The sequence below is a fragment of the Protopterus annectens genome, chromosome 2.part0 (genome assembly GCF_019279795.1).
Source record: "Protopterus annectens isolate FY-2018-M chromosome 2.part0, PAN1.0, whole genome shotgun sequence".
NCBI classification, from domain to species: domain Eukaryota; kingdom Metazoa; phylum Chordata; order Ceratodontiformes; family Protopteridae; genus Protopterus; species Protopterus annectens.
This window is the reverse complement of record NC_056728.1, coordinates 1,419,213,749-1,419,227,896: the sequence shown is the minus strand read 5'-3', so window position 1 is coordinate 1,419,227,896 and position 14,148 is coordinate 1,419,213,749. Positions and strand designations below refer to the sequence as shown.

The 14,148-nt window shown below is 39.4% G+C and overlaps 1 protein-coding gene across 1 annotated transcript in view; it reads right to left on the bottom strand.

The window, feature by feature from the left end:
- SLC7A11 (solute carrier family 7 member 11) overlaps positions 1 to 14,148 on the bottom strand; it is a 1,258,598-nt gene that overhangs the window by 1,050,037 nt on the left and 194,413 nt on the right. The window lies entirely within an intron of this gene.

The window sequence follows — 14,148 nt, the reverse complement described above, 5'->3', positions numbered from 1 at the left end:
TTGAGCTACTGAGTACGAACTATGTTGAGGGATGCAGTGTGGGGGGTCAGACTGATAACTGGTAACAGCTCAGTTGCAAATAGAAAGCTTCAGAAACAAATGAATGTGAGCACAAGGGAATCAGATTATGAGCTGCTGGGGCACTTTCTCTTACTGGGCATTTGGGGTAGAGGATTTGGTCTTTGAATGAGAGCAAGCTGCGGTCCAGGATGCAGGGTTTGGTTCCCTCAGTCTGTAGTTGCCTGGTGGAAGACTGGAGCAAGTCAGTTACCAGTCAGTACTTAGAGGATTTGGGAATATGCACCAGACAGCATAAGAGTCTCGGTCTGCTAGTCTAGTAATTATTTGAATCTATGAAGCTATGGCGAGATAGTTTCATTCAAGAAAACAGGACTTACATACAGAATCATAGCCTGAATTATTTCTTGATAGCCAGACAGTTTGCATAATCATAGCAAGAAAGGCAAGGTACTGACAAACATAGATAATAATTAATTTTATAGGTTCATAAATATATACTAGGGAAATGACCACAAGGGCCTTTATAAGCCTAGCTCCATATTCCAACCCAAATGTGTCCCCACGTCTGTTTGGAGGGGTATGTAAATTAGGAGGTTGCTAAAGATTTAGTGTGTCGGAGGGTATATTATGGAATATTTACAGTTGGCCTCTGTCTGTCAAAGACATAGGGGCTAGACTAGGACTGAATTTTCAATTTACCATCCAATCGTCATGTTTTCATTTGAAATAGGTTAGGGATGGACTCTGCTTCATGTGGATGGAGAGCTATTCCAGAGAGTGGGGATCCTTTGCGACACATATCTGTCTCACCAGCATTTTTTATTTATTTTGCAAGCAAAAAAACAAAAACCCCAAATTCACCAGTAGGACTAGTATACACAAGTTTATTTTCAGGTTGCAAAACTAGCAATCACACTTTAATAATAAAATGTAGATTTGATATCAAGGTCAAAGACTCTGCTTCATGTGGATGGAGAGCTATTCCAGAGAGTGGGGATCCTTTGAGCACATATCTGTCTCACCAGCATTTTCTATTTATATTGCAAGCAAAAAAACAAAAAAACCAGATTCACCAGTAGGACTAGTAGACACAAGTTTATTTTCAGGTTGCAAAACTAGCAATCACACTTTAATAATAAAATGTAGATTTGATATCAAGGTCAAAGACCATTACAACTTCAAACGAGGACAAGAGCAATAATTGTCCACTAGAAGACAAACACATTTCACTACAACATTGACATAAAAAATCCCAACTAAAAAAAAAATGTAACGTGAAAGAGCTTAAATAAAACACAACCCATAACATTTCATATACTGCAAGCAAAGTTTAAATCCCTGGATCGACTATTTCTGATGCTATTCATTTTGTGGATGTGCAGAGGGCCCATCAGCGCTGGATCTAACGATGCCTTGTATTCCAGGCATAGGTCTGCTCTCAGTAACCTGTAGGAGACTGAGTATAGAGATAGGGCTTTAAGCCAATCTGTATAAGACAACGTGTTAATACCCTGAATAATTTTGGTGTCAAACCTTTGTGGACGTTCCAACTGTTACATATACCTGGTCAAGTGCATGACTGGAGTATACTGAATGATGGGTCTGATTAGAGCTGAGTAAAGTGGTACTATAACTTCCTTGGACCTGGATGCTATATCCTTATATACAAGCTGGGTGACATAGAATTATTTTCTTACTGTCTTGGCTGTGTGTTGGTCAAAGGCCAGATTACTGTCTACTTATGTTCCCAGATCCCTAACTACTGGGTCAGTTCTTAATGGTGTCTTGTCAATGGAGTAATTAACCTTGGTGACTTTTTCCAAGACACAATAATGCACTTCTTGGCAGTGAGTCCTAATCCATGGCTTTGGCACCAATCATTTGTCTTAGTTAGACCTTCCTGCAAGATGTTAGTGTCATGGGGAAAATCAATAACTCCCAATTTGAAGTCAGTTGCAAACTTGGGAAGCCAGAAACTCTTGGCATTACCCTTAACCTCTGAGAACTGAATGTCAAACAGGAGTGGGCCCAGCAGCAAACCCCTGATATATCTTGCTTGTGATGTGCCTCTTGGTGGATGAGGTCTCACCACTTTTGACCTCTTGACTCAAATCTGTGACCCAGCTGGCAATCCATTCAGATATGTAGGGAGTTTGTCAACAATACAGCTGGTGCAGTGGTGCAGCGGTAGTGTTGTTGCCTCACAGCAAGAGATTCTCCAGTTCGATTCTTGGCTTTTGTGCCTTCTGTGTGGAGTCTGCATGTCCCTCCTGCATTCGTGTGAGTTTTCTCTGGGTCCTCTGGTTTCCTCCCACATTACAAAGACATGCGTTTAGAGTGTTTCTCCCCATGTATCTGCTGAAAATTGGCTTCATTACAAGTCAGACTTTCCCAGTAAACAAATGTTAAATAAATAACACTTTATGTTATGAGTGGGGTATTGTACTGAATGCTTTAGTCAAGTCTACGTGGGCAGTATGTGCTGTTTTTCCCCCCTCATACATTGCATTGGTGACCCATGCAAGAAGTGTACCAGGTTAAGTAGGCATAACCTTCCTTTGACAAAACCATACTGGCATGGGTCGAATGTCTGTAGGTTGCCAATGTCTTTGTTAAATATTTACATGATAATTTGTTCCATGGCTTTGCATATTAGATAGATAAGTCCGAATAATGGGTCTGTAGTTTCTTGGATCAGTTGATTGTCCTGACCTAAAAGGTCATGTCTCAAGCTGTTTAGGAGCCTTCCATAGGAAACCAGTACAAAAGTTCAGTTGGAGAAGCACAGCGAGGGAAGGAACAGGAAACTGCGCCAACGCTGATGCAATGTTGTGGAGTGATAGGCCAGTAAGTTCCCATATGAAAGAACAACAGATGACACAGGATGAAACTGAAGAGAATGTGGCACAGGAAGATGCTCTAGAACTTTCTGTAGAATGCCTGCAGGAAATGAAGAACAAAGAATGTGGCTTCAGTTTAGAAGAAACTGTTCTAAAAGAAGATTTACTTGAGTTAATAGAGATAGACAGACATATTAAAATCAATGAAAGAAACAGACTGCAGAAAGTCAATGAAACCCAAAAAGGTAGAAATTTGATAAAGCAGATGTGCACAATTATTAGGACTGTTCACAGAGATTCATGCGATGTAACAGAATTAAATAGGATATATTACTGTGCAGTTAAATTAATACTAGATAAAGTCTTGCCACAAAAACACAGGGCAGTAAGGGAAAGGAAGGGGACAAATCAAATGCCATCATGGAAATACTGAATAGAGAAACTTTAAAGCAGTTAAGACTAGAACTGTCACTGTTCGAAGAGTGTGGAAGAGAGAAAAGATCAACAAAAATACTCAGAAAGATAGACGTGATAAAAGCAATGCACACTAACAGAACAGATCAGAATGTATCATGCACTATCGCAAATAATAAATTAAAAAACATCAGCACAGGCAGAAAAACTTATATGCAGATAAATGTAAAGAAAAGTACAAAATAAGCAATTTATTGATTACCCAAAAAGTTTTATAGAGAACTGTGAAACAAGGCAAAAGGAATTGAAATACCACCAAAAAAAGAAGAAATCAATGCATTTTAGAGAAATATTTAAATGTTAAGATCCTACAGAACACGACAACGATGCTAAATGGATAGAAGAAGTAAAATAAGGAAGAGGTTCAAATGCACGGGATATGAAATGGGATGAAGGAATGGCCAGAGAGACTGAAACAATGTTAGAAAAGTCCTAAACCCAAGACCCAGATGCAGTACCTAACTTATGTCTAAAAGGATTAACATCTTTATATGAAGATTTAGCCATGAGTAAATACTATTTTTATGTGCACCCCAAACAAACGCCACCCTGTTTGACAACAGGAAAAAAACAATACTCCTATTTAAGAGTGAACCTGCAAGCTATCCTAAAAACTAGACCAATAACTTTGTTTTTGACAACATATAAACTATACACTGGAACTGATGCCAACAGATTTTATAGTCATTTAGAAGAAAACTCAATTATGGCAGTAGAACAAAAGGGTAACAAAAGAAAGTCATATGGAACAAAGGATCATTTGTTGTTAAATGAAGTCATAATGGGGAACTGTAAAAATGGGAAGAATCTAAGGGTACACCCTACACTGATCAATTACATTAAAGTGACCATGAAACAGTGGCAAGCCACTTTTTCAGTTAAGCCATGATAATGGACAAATTATTATTCCAGGGATAATAATTCTAAGGGAGATATTCCAAGGTAACTCTCTGTCACCGCTGCTCTTTTGTCTTGCCCTTAACCCATTAAGTTGTCTACTTAACATATTAGGTCATGGCTGCAATGTGGCTCCCAGAAAACAACAAAGTATAAAGACTTCTCATCTTCTTTTTGTGGATGATTTAAAACTGTATAGTTCATCAGATGAGGAACTGAAAGCCCAACTACAAATGGTCAAAACTTTTTTAGATTATATAAGAATGTCATTTAGTCTTGATATTTGGGATGTACCTCACAAGACATTTCCAACGGCTGGAAAAAACACAAAAGTACCTCACCAAGAGGATTATTGACCTCAAACATATGTCCTATGCAGCCCGACTGAAAAAACTATGTCTGTACTCACTAGCATATCGCTTACTCAGAGGTGATCTCTGCTTGACTTACAAAGCCATGTCCAACTCAGAATTGATGGACATGCTCCACCTAAAGAAATCCAAATCACTGCGAGCCGCATGCTCTAGTGAGCTAAACCTCTCCAGAACAATAAATAAAACATGCTGGAGGGATAGATTCCTGTCACAGAGACTCCCCATGCTTTGGAGTGAAATTCCTAACTAAATTAGGCAGAGCACCTCACTAACACTCTTCAAGAGAAACCTTGATGAGTGGATGGGTAAATGAAAATACACCCCAGGGATTACTTCATTGGCTCTGCTTAACAGAGTCTCAGTTAATTAATCAATGGTGCAGCAAAAGCCGACAAACACTGGCTAGGCTTATAAATGCCCTCGGGCAGATAGCCTAGTACCTACCTATGAACCTATAAATGTGCAAAAGCAACCTTTAAAGCAGGAAAGCTGCAGCACCAAGAAAACATCAGCCTGGGGCAAGAATGTGATATAAAAGAACTTGAGCAACAGGGATTGTATAAATATTTGGGAATTGATGAAGGATCAACAATAAAACATGAACAAATGTGAATAAAGCTTAGTAAGGAACATTTTAGAAGACTAAAATTAATATTGAAAACAGCCCTGACATCTAGGAACAAAGTCCAAGCTATACATCAGTTTGCTCTAACTGTCCTAACTTACAGTTTTGGTGTGATTGACAGGTCCCAAAAGGTGTTGGATTGGTTGGACAGGAAAACAAGAAGGATGCTTCATGCTTATCAAATGATATATAAAAATCAATTTATACCAATGCTATAGTATATCTATTCCCATTCTGAAGGAGGTATGGGCCTTCTTGAACTAGATTACACATATAGATCTTCAAACATAGGACTACATAAATATTTGCTGGCCTTACAAGACCCAAACACAGTAAAAGTTTTGAAACATGAGGAGAATAAGTCAAAGATGACTTCCCTGCTTAGTTTAGCAGGAATGGAAATCAAATCAGAAGTAGATAAAAATCAGGCAGCAACTGAATCTGTCAAAAATCAAAAGAAAGAGTATAAGGTGAAGGACCAGATGAGAAGGCAAGAAATGTGGAAAATGCATAAGTACAGTATAGAAAATTCTTAGAACAATCTCATGTTGATCAGGAATGGACACAGAAATGGTTAAGGAGAGGTGAATTTAAATGAAAAGATGAAAGGTTAATATTGGTGGCCAAAGGTACTGAACTACATATATGTTGGTTTAAAAAGTCCATTTAACATGAGGTAGAAACAGACAAATGTAGGTTTATAAAAAAGAATTGGAAACAGTTGCACACCTTGTCTCTCGTTGTGACATACTAATGGCAGAAGGACTGTAGACTGAATGGCAAAATAATGTGGCAAGACTGTTGCACTGGGGATTGTGCAACCACAATAATATTGAAGTGGCTGAAAAACACTGGAAACATGAGCCAAAAGACATTATAGAAAATGATGAAGTTTATATCACATGGGATCACCCATCACCAACAGTTCAAAAAACAGATGCGAGAAAACCAGATATAGAAATCCATGAAAAGAAGACAAAAGTAGCATTTATCACTGAAATCACTACACCCAGTGACTACAGTATCTTACGTACAGAGGAACACATAGAATACCAGGATTTGCAGGCAGAAATGGGAGCAATGTGGAAGAAGGATACCCAGACCATTCCAATAATAGTAGGAACAATGGGTTTTATAAAAAAGAATTTGCAATTGTACTTAGATATGCTACTAATACATATAATTCTGTATGAATATCCAAAGGACTCATTAATGGACACATTGTGGGTGCTGTGAAGAGCACATCTGGCTGACAACAAAGACTGAAACAATACTAATTTCATGAACTTTAATCATACTTTGAGTTAGGAATGGGATCCATTCTGGTCATGGTATTAGAAACCCAAAAGGAGAAATTAAAAAGAAAGGCAACTTGGGATGTTGTCTGGGCCCAATGACTTTGGGTTTTTCACCTTAGAGAGTACTGTCATGACCTGCTCCCTGCTAATAGTTGTGGGGGGGCTATTCAAGTAGAGACTTCATGAAGGGAGGCAGGGTGAGAGTCTGGATTGGAGTTAGATCTGAATTTGCTAGCTAGCAGGTTCACTATGTCACTCTGCACAGTGAAGGTGGCACTGTTTGCAACCACTTCAGCACACTGCTGTGTCTTACCATTAAGGTTTTGGACACAGCTGTTGAAGGCCTTGTGTTCATTTTTAGCCTGATAGGCTATTTTGCCCGCATAATTGACCTTGTTGCATTTAATTAGTACTCTTAGTTTCCTGTATAGTTTTATTAGTGAGCTATAGTTATTATAAGAGTTGCTCTTTCACTTGTGTTGTAAATTCACTGAGGTGTCTCTGGTGCAAGCATTAATTTTCATGTCACAATATAGGCACTTTAAGTTAACACTATCTAATAAACATTTTTGCCTATGGGGTGGTCCTTCACTGTCACTTGACCGCAACTGGAGGATAGTGATTCTGGGCTGGAGTTTCTCTGGAGAGGCAAAGGGTAAAATCTAGATGGTTGTTCCCTCTAGCCCTCTCCCCTGCTCCATTAGTAGGGGCTCCCCATCTCAGGACAAGAGTAAACCTTGCATAGGTCCCCACACCACACATTCCGGAGACCTCAACCTCATTACCACAATCAACAGAACATGCTGGAGGGACAGGTTCATAACCCAGAGACTTCCCATACATGTCAAGCAGAGCACCTCACTGGCCCTCTTCAAGAGAAATCTTGATGAGTGGATGGGAAATAGAAAATTCACCCAGGGGATCACTCCAGTGGCTCTTCTTGATAGAGGCACTGGGAACTAACGTCTGGTGGCACAATGCCAGGGTACCTCTATTGGCTAGGCTTGTAAAGGTTCTAGGGCCATTTGCCTAGTACACACCTAGGAACCTATAAGATTGTGGCTTCCTCCTCCATGCTATCTCTGTCTTCTATGTAGGGTACCAGTTGCAATTTCAGCAGCAGGTGTAGATTTTTCATCACAACTGAGCTGTAAGGGGCAGTACATAAGTAGTCTAGTTTGTGCAGATAGTATTGGGGTTGGCTCTGGGCCATCGCCACATTAGGCTCAGAGTTGCGAGGTGGTGGGATAATTGATGGGCTCAAGTCATTTGGTTGAGTCACCAGGGCATACTTGGCAAAGGTGAGGTTGTGTGTTGGCAGAAATTGTCACTAACTGTTTCCTTTCAGCATAGGAAGTGGGCAAGAACTGAAACAAAGATGGCAAGAGACTGGATCTCAGATAGAAGTTTTACTTAAAGACATTGTAGGCCATTTTAAGCCAACAGGAGAGAGAATTGTAGTGGCACCAGTAAAAGAAGAAAGGAAGCAGAAGTTTGCTGCAGTACTCCAAGCAGCAGCAGTAGCTACTAACAGTAATGGAAAGACCAACTGTCAGAAGGAAGTTGGGGGCAACTCAGTCCTGATGCTGGAGGTATTTTTTTTTTTAATAAAGTGGGGGAGGATCACTAAGCTGATGAATACATAGCTGTTTTTTACAAGGTTTTGAAGGCTGAAAATAGGCTTAAGATTCAGAAGTTGCTGAGTTCATCATGCCAGGTGCAACAGACAGATAGCGAGGCAAGGCTAACTGCAGGAGACATGGAGGAAGACCGGAGTAATCCAGTGTCTGTTGAGGTTAGGTCGTTAGGTCTCAGGATAGTGAACAAAGAAGGAGCTTAGGGAGGCTAGGTGGTTCCTTCGGTTGCTTTGGGAGCATTTTCCCCTGTGGACCAGGGAGTTGGAATAGAAAGTACAGACTCTGTGTTTTCTGGGAGTTTAGACACGCCTGACTGGGAGAGGGAACTGCCATATTCCTAACACTGAGCACACCTCTGGCAGTGAAGTTAAAGTTGTGAAGGGGGAAATTAGTGTGTCTATTTGGCCTAATAGATGTGGATGGTGCTCAGAGAATAGAGACTTGACTGTAGCATTAGCAGATTTAGATAGGAGTAAGTTTAGGCTTAGACAACCTTTTGGAAACAGTCTATGTTGACACAGGTTGTCACTTCTTCATTCCTTTACAAGAAATGCACAAGTTATCCAACGGTCTGAAAGATTTAGTTTGACAAGATAGCACCCGAGATTTCTGTGTACATCCAAGGAATGGAGTAACCTTTCTCCCTCATTTTTAATTTCAGGATAGAAAATGGGGAGATGGATAGTTTGGATTAAAGTAAACTTGGATACTACTTTAGGCATAAAAGAAGGATTAGTTCTCAAAGAACCTCTATCCCTATGGAAAATGAGGTAGGGTTGACTCACCATAAGAGCTTGCAACTCAGATACCCTTCTTGCAGAGGTCAGAGCAATCAGCAGAACTGTTTTCCATGTTAAGAACCTAGAGTCAGACAGAATAGCTGGTACAAATGGAGCAAGTGTCAGCTTCTCTAACACAAAATTAAGATCCCAAGAAGGGGCCACAGGTTTACATGGAGGCTTCTTATGCAAAATACATTTAAAGAACATTTTGGCATGAGACTGCCTTGAAAGAGGAGTGATCCATGGGCAGACATGCAGAAATGGTTGATAAATGAGCCTTGATAGAGGAATAAGAAAAGCCATAGGATAGTGACTCACAAAAATATTGTAAAACCAGAGAACAACTAGGCCTAAATTAGTACCTGTAGCATATCCTCCATAAATAGGTGCCTAAAAGGAATTAAGACCCTATCATCCAGGCAGTCAATTGAAGATGATTGATGAAGGGGTGTATCAAACACCATTCTTCTTGTGTAAGTAGATCCATTCTGTGAGGAAGCTTGTGATAATTGTCTCAGCCATTTCCAAAAGAGGGGAGAACCACAGTTACCTGGGCCAGAACAGAGTCAACACAATAATCTTGGGGATTCCTTCTGAATCTTCAGAAGTACCATGGATATTAGTGGAAAGGCTGGAAAGGCATACAAGAGCATTCCTGTCCAAAGAAAAGAAAAGGTATCTGTCTTCCATGCCTTCTTGCATAAGTTCTGGTATAGAATTTTTCCAGCTGATTGTTCAGAGAGAAGACAAAGAGGTCTACTTGAGGAACTCCCCAGGGATAGATCAAATCTTAGAAGACCCATGATCTAGTTTCCATTCAAGAGGGTTTGCCTTGGTCCTGCTCAGTTTGTCTGCCACTCAGTTTTGCTCTGATAGAATGTAGGATGCCTGTAGAGTGAGATTGTGCTTTGAAGCTATATTCCATGCCAACATGGCTAGTCTGCAAAGGGGTTATGACCTCATTCCCCCTTACTTCTTCATGTACAACATGACTGTGACATTGTCTGAAACCACTTGACGAGGTCCTGTGAACCAAAGATTGTTCAGAGAGTTGAGTGCCTTGATCGTGGCAAACATCTATTTGATATTTATGTACTTGCATCTGATCTTAGTTTCCCCACAACCCCCTGCACTTTTACCCCTCCCAAAACTGCTCCCCAAGCAAATTACAAAGTGTCTTTGTTGACTGACTTTTTTGGAGGGGATACCTAGATTTAAAGATAACTGTTGTCACCACCGAAAGATTTCTCTTCTGTCAAACCCCATTATGGGGATCTGAAAAGATAAAGGGCATTGAACCTGGGACCAAAGATATTTCAGATACCTCTGTATCTTTCTCATGAGGAGTCTTACCAGGTGAATCATGAGAATCATAGATGCCATGAAACCCAATGTCCTGAGATATTCCCTCACAGTGACTGACCTTTGAGTGGAAAACTTTAGATATAGATTTAAATAAAGCTCTATTTTCTTCCTGTGGAAGAAAAGGTGTCTACTTGACATACCAAGACCATAATCCTGCATGAGGGAGTCAAGAAAGATTTTAAAATATCCTCTTGGAATCCCAGCTTGTGCAACAGATCTCTCACTTAAGAGAGAGAGATTCCTCTCATTTTGAAAAAGAATCTGTAAAGATAAGCAAGTCAACTAAATATTGAAAAAATGTGGATACCCTGTAGCCTGCAATGAGCTATAATTGGAGCTATGCACTTTGTGAACACTCATGGTATGTGGATAGTCAAAGGGCAAGGCAGAAAACTAATAATGCAATCCAGAAATGCAAACCCTTAAGAAACACCTGAAGTCTGGATGAATAGGAGTGTGATGATAAGCAACTTTTAAGCACAGAGTTATCAGGAAACTTGAAAGAGGAAGAAGAGGTAACTGGTTATGCAGTAACATCATTTAGAATTTGGGAACTATCACTAACAGATTTAGGAAAGAAAGATCCAGAATTGGACTACAAGCATTTTCTTTCTTTCTTTGTGACTAGGAATATCTTTGAATAAAACCCCATCCTCTCCTGGGAAGGATGATCTGTTTGTATCACTGCTTGGGAAAGCATGTGATGAAGAACAGGTGGAAAGAAAGGAGTCTGATCTGTAGGGTGAAGAATGCTCCCCTGCAAAGCAGGGATTTCCTCCCGCTGTCATCTGTAGCCCTAATGAATGATTTTCAGAACCCATTTGTCTAAAACAATCTGATGTCAGAGAGAAAAATGAGGAGGATTCAGACTTTATGGAAGAGAAAAGGGGCCAGGGTAGCAGGGGGTCACAAGTTCTCTTGAATAGTCATTAAAACTTGTTGGACTGTCCTTGTTTTGGGGAGGTTTGGATTCCCCTTTCCACTTCTTCTTAAACATCTGTTTGCCTAAATTCTGTTGAGACTCTTTATTCTGTATTTTGATAAAATTGGATGAGTTATAAAAAAATCCCTTGGACAATTTGGAAGACGAGGGCTGAAAAATCTTAGAGATTCCCTGGATCAGCATGCCCCTTTCATCACATGTTTTGATCACCTGTGAAGCACAGGAGCCAAACATTAAATCTCTATCCAAGGGAGAATTTAAAATCTCATTTTTTTACATCGCCTGGAAGGCTCTGATAATGCCATCAAGCAAACTTTATTAAAACTGTATCGGTGGCCATAGACCTGGAAGAAATATCAACAGAGTCACACACACACACACACACACACACACACACACACACACACACACACACACACGCACGCACACACACACACTGAAAACAATGAGTAGTGACTTGTGCAATAGAAGAAACTAAGTTATTTAAAATAGAGTTTTCTTCACAAGAAGATACTGTAAATAAAACATTCCTCATACAATCACAGTATGTCAGAATAAACTTTGACATATAAGCTTAACAATTTAAAATTCTGAAATTCAAAGTTGCAGAACTATATACCTTTTCCCATACTTATCAATAATTTTCCCATCTTTATTAGAAAGAGTGGAATTGGGATTAACTAAGTGCTTAGCAGAAGAGGAGTCAATTATGGCTAAAGCTGTTGGGTCAGGTTTGTGAATAGTGTATATAGGTTTAAAAGACCATGGGACTTTATACATCCTGTCTGCCTTTTTAGGTACACCTATCTGACTATCAGAAAAATTACAGGCAGCAATACACATATCATGTAAAGCAGATGGAACAGGAGGACTCCTTCTGGAACAACTCATAGTATTTTCAAACAGACTGAGAAGAAACCTCAGTGTTCTCCCAATTAAAACACTGCCACATTCTAGCAATAGTCTTAGAGAAAGAGAAACCCCCACAAGGAGAATCAAAAAACAGAGCTCTCCTCTGATTCTGAATCAGAAATCTGAGAACAAAATCTTAAATCTGTCTCTGCATCTTGCTGACCAGATTCAGAATCTTGACTGTCTTCAGGAAAACAGGAATCCCTCTTTCTTTTACTAGAAACTAAGTTACTAGAAGGATCAATGGCCTGACTTGAACCCTGAGCCAGACCCAGTAAACTGCTCCTATACAAAGAGAATTGAGGAGGAGTTGATATGTGTTTGGTTTTCTTTCTTTTTAACAGGAAAAATGGGGCCAACTGTGTTAGTTACTAATGGCAGCAACCGCTTCCCCATGGATGAACACTCCATTCTAACAAAGAAGGAAAACTTTCCCTATTCCCTCTCACAGGACCAACAAGAGTGGCTCTCCCTTGCCCACTGAGAGGACTCCAAACAGCTAAAGGGTATTTAGCTAACCCCCATTCCATACTGGTTGCAGGTGCTACACCAGATGGATCCTGGGTAAAATATGAGTGGTCTGAGGTACAACAAATGGCCTCGGCAGAGTCACCCACCTGCAGCTGAAGGAAATTGCTAGCCTGCTGTGGTGGCAAAGGCTGTTTTCTTAACTTTTTTCTTTTTGTGGCTGAAAGAAGGACTGATTATGGGAATAGCAATCTGTTCCATGTTCAAGCTGAAATGGTGCCTCTTTCACATGAATGACAATTAGCAAATGCCAGTAAAACTACTAGTCAACAAAGGTTACCTTTTGAATGGAAAAAATACAGTAAAAAGCACTTTAAAACACTATGGCAGCCTCACAACTGAAAACTAAACACAATTTCTCCACATAAAATATGTTTTCAGTTAGATAGCACTACTTTTAAACTGACAGAAAAAAACAAGTACTCCATTTACAAGAACATTACAGTCTTGAGACAGTCTGTTAAAACATAAGACTCCTAGCTTTAAAATAACTTTCATGAGAATGAAGGTAATAAAACTATAATAAATTTAAGAAAATGAAAGTCTTTTCCCCCAAGGGATACTTATCTGCCCAACAAAGGAAAGCAGAAGCCGATTGTCAATCCTCAGATGCCTCAGTGGAGTGTACTCTTCGGCAACAGTAAAGTTCTGATGGACTTTGCTCCCAAACTTGTCTTTTAGTCAGCTAAGGTTGAACTGTCTGACATTTTGGGAACATGGGAGGAAGCCCTGAAGCTTTCAAAGCAGGATATAACCCAAATAGCTAAGGCTGCTGTAGCAGCCAGCCATCAATATGAAGAACATCTTGGAGTATTTTTATTTATTTATTTATTTATTTTTATTTGTGCTATATCTATATGAACAATAAAGTCCTCTTCCAAAATCAAATTAGTAGTTCCTAACTGCTGCATACAAGAGTTTAATTCCTTATGAACTATGCAGGTCAGATATAGTGCCAGTTATGTAAATTATACATTTTGTCTTTATTTTGAACTAAATGTCTTTCCTTCCATGATTTCAGCTTTGTCCAAGACCTACATATCAGTGGAATGAAACACAAACAGATTTTTTTAACTATAAAGCTACAAATCTACAAATAAATGAATAAATAAATAAATATATAAATGTACAAATATATAACTATACAGCAGAGGTACTCCAACTAGTTACAAAACATGTTTTGGATATGTTAGAGACAAGTTACAATGCCAAAGTGTAACAGATACTTTTGTAAACTTTTTACTTCTTCATCTATGCTTCAGACCAGTGATATTACATGTTAGCTTCCATGTTTATTCAGATCTTGTCAGTTACAGAAAATCTTTCAGCAAAAGAGTCCACCTCAACCCACCCCCCCCAAAAAAAAGTCACATTCAATTTTTTTCAAGAAAGTCAAAAAAGTCACATTTTCTCAAACTTAGATAATGTCCCTAACTGTGGAGTTTGTGGCTG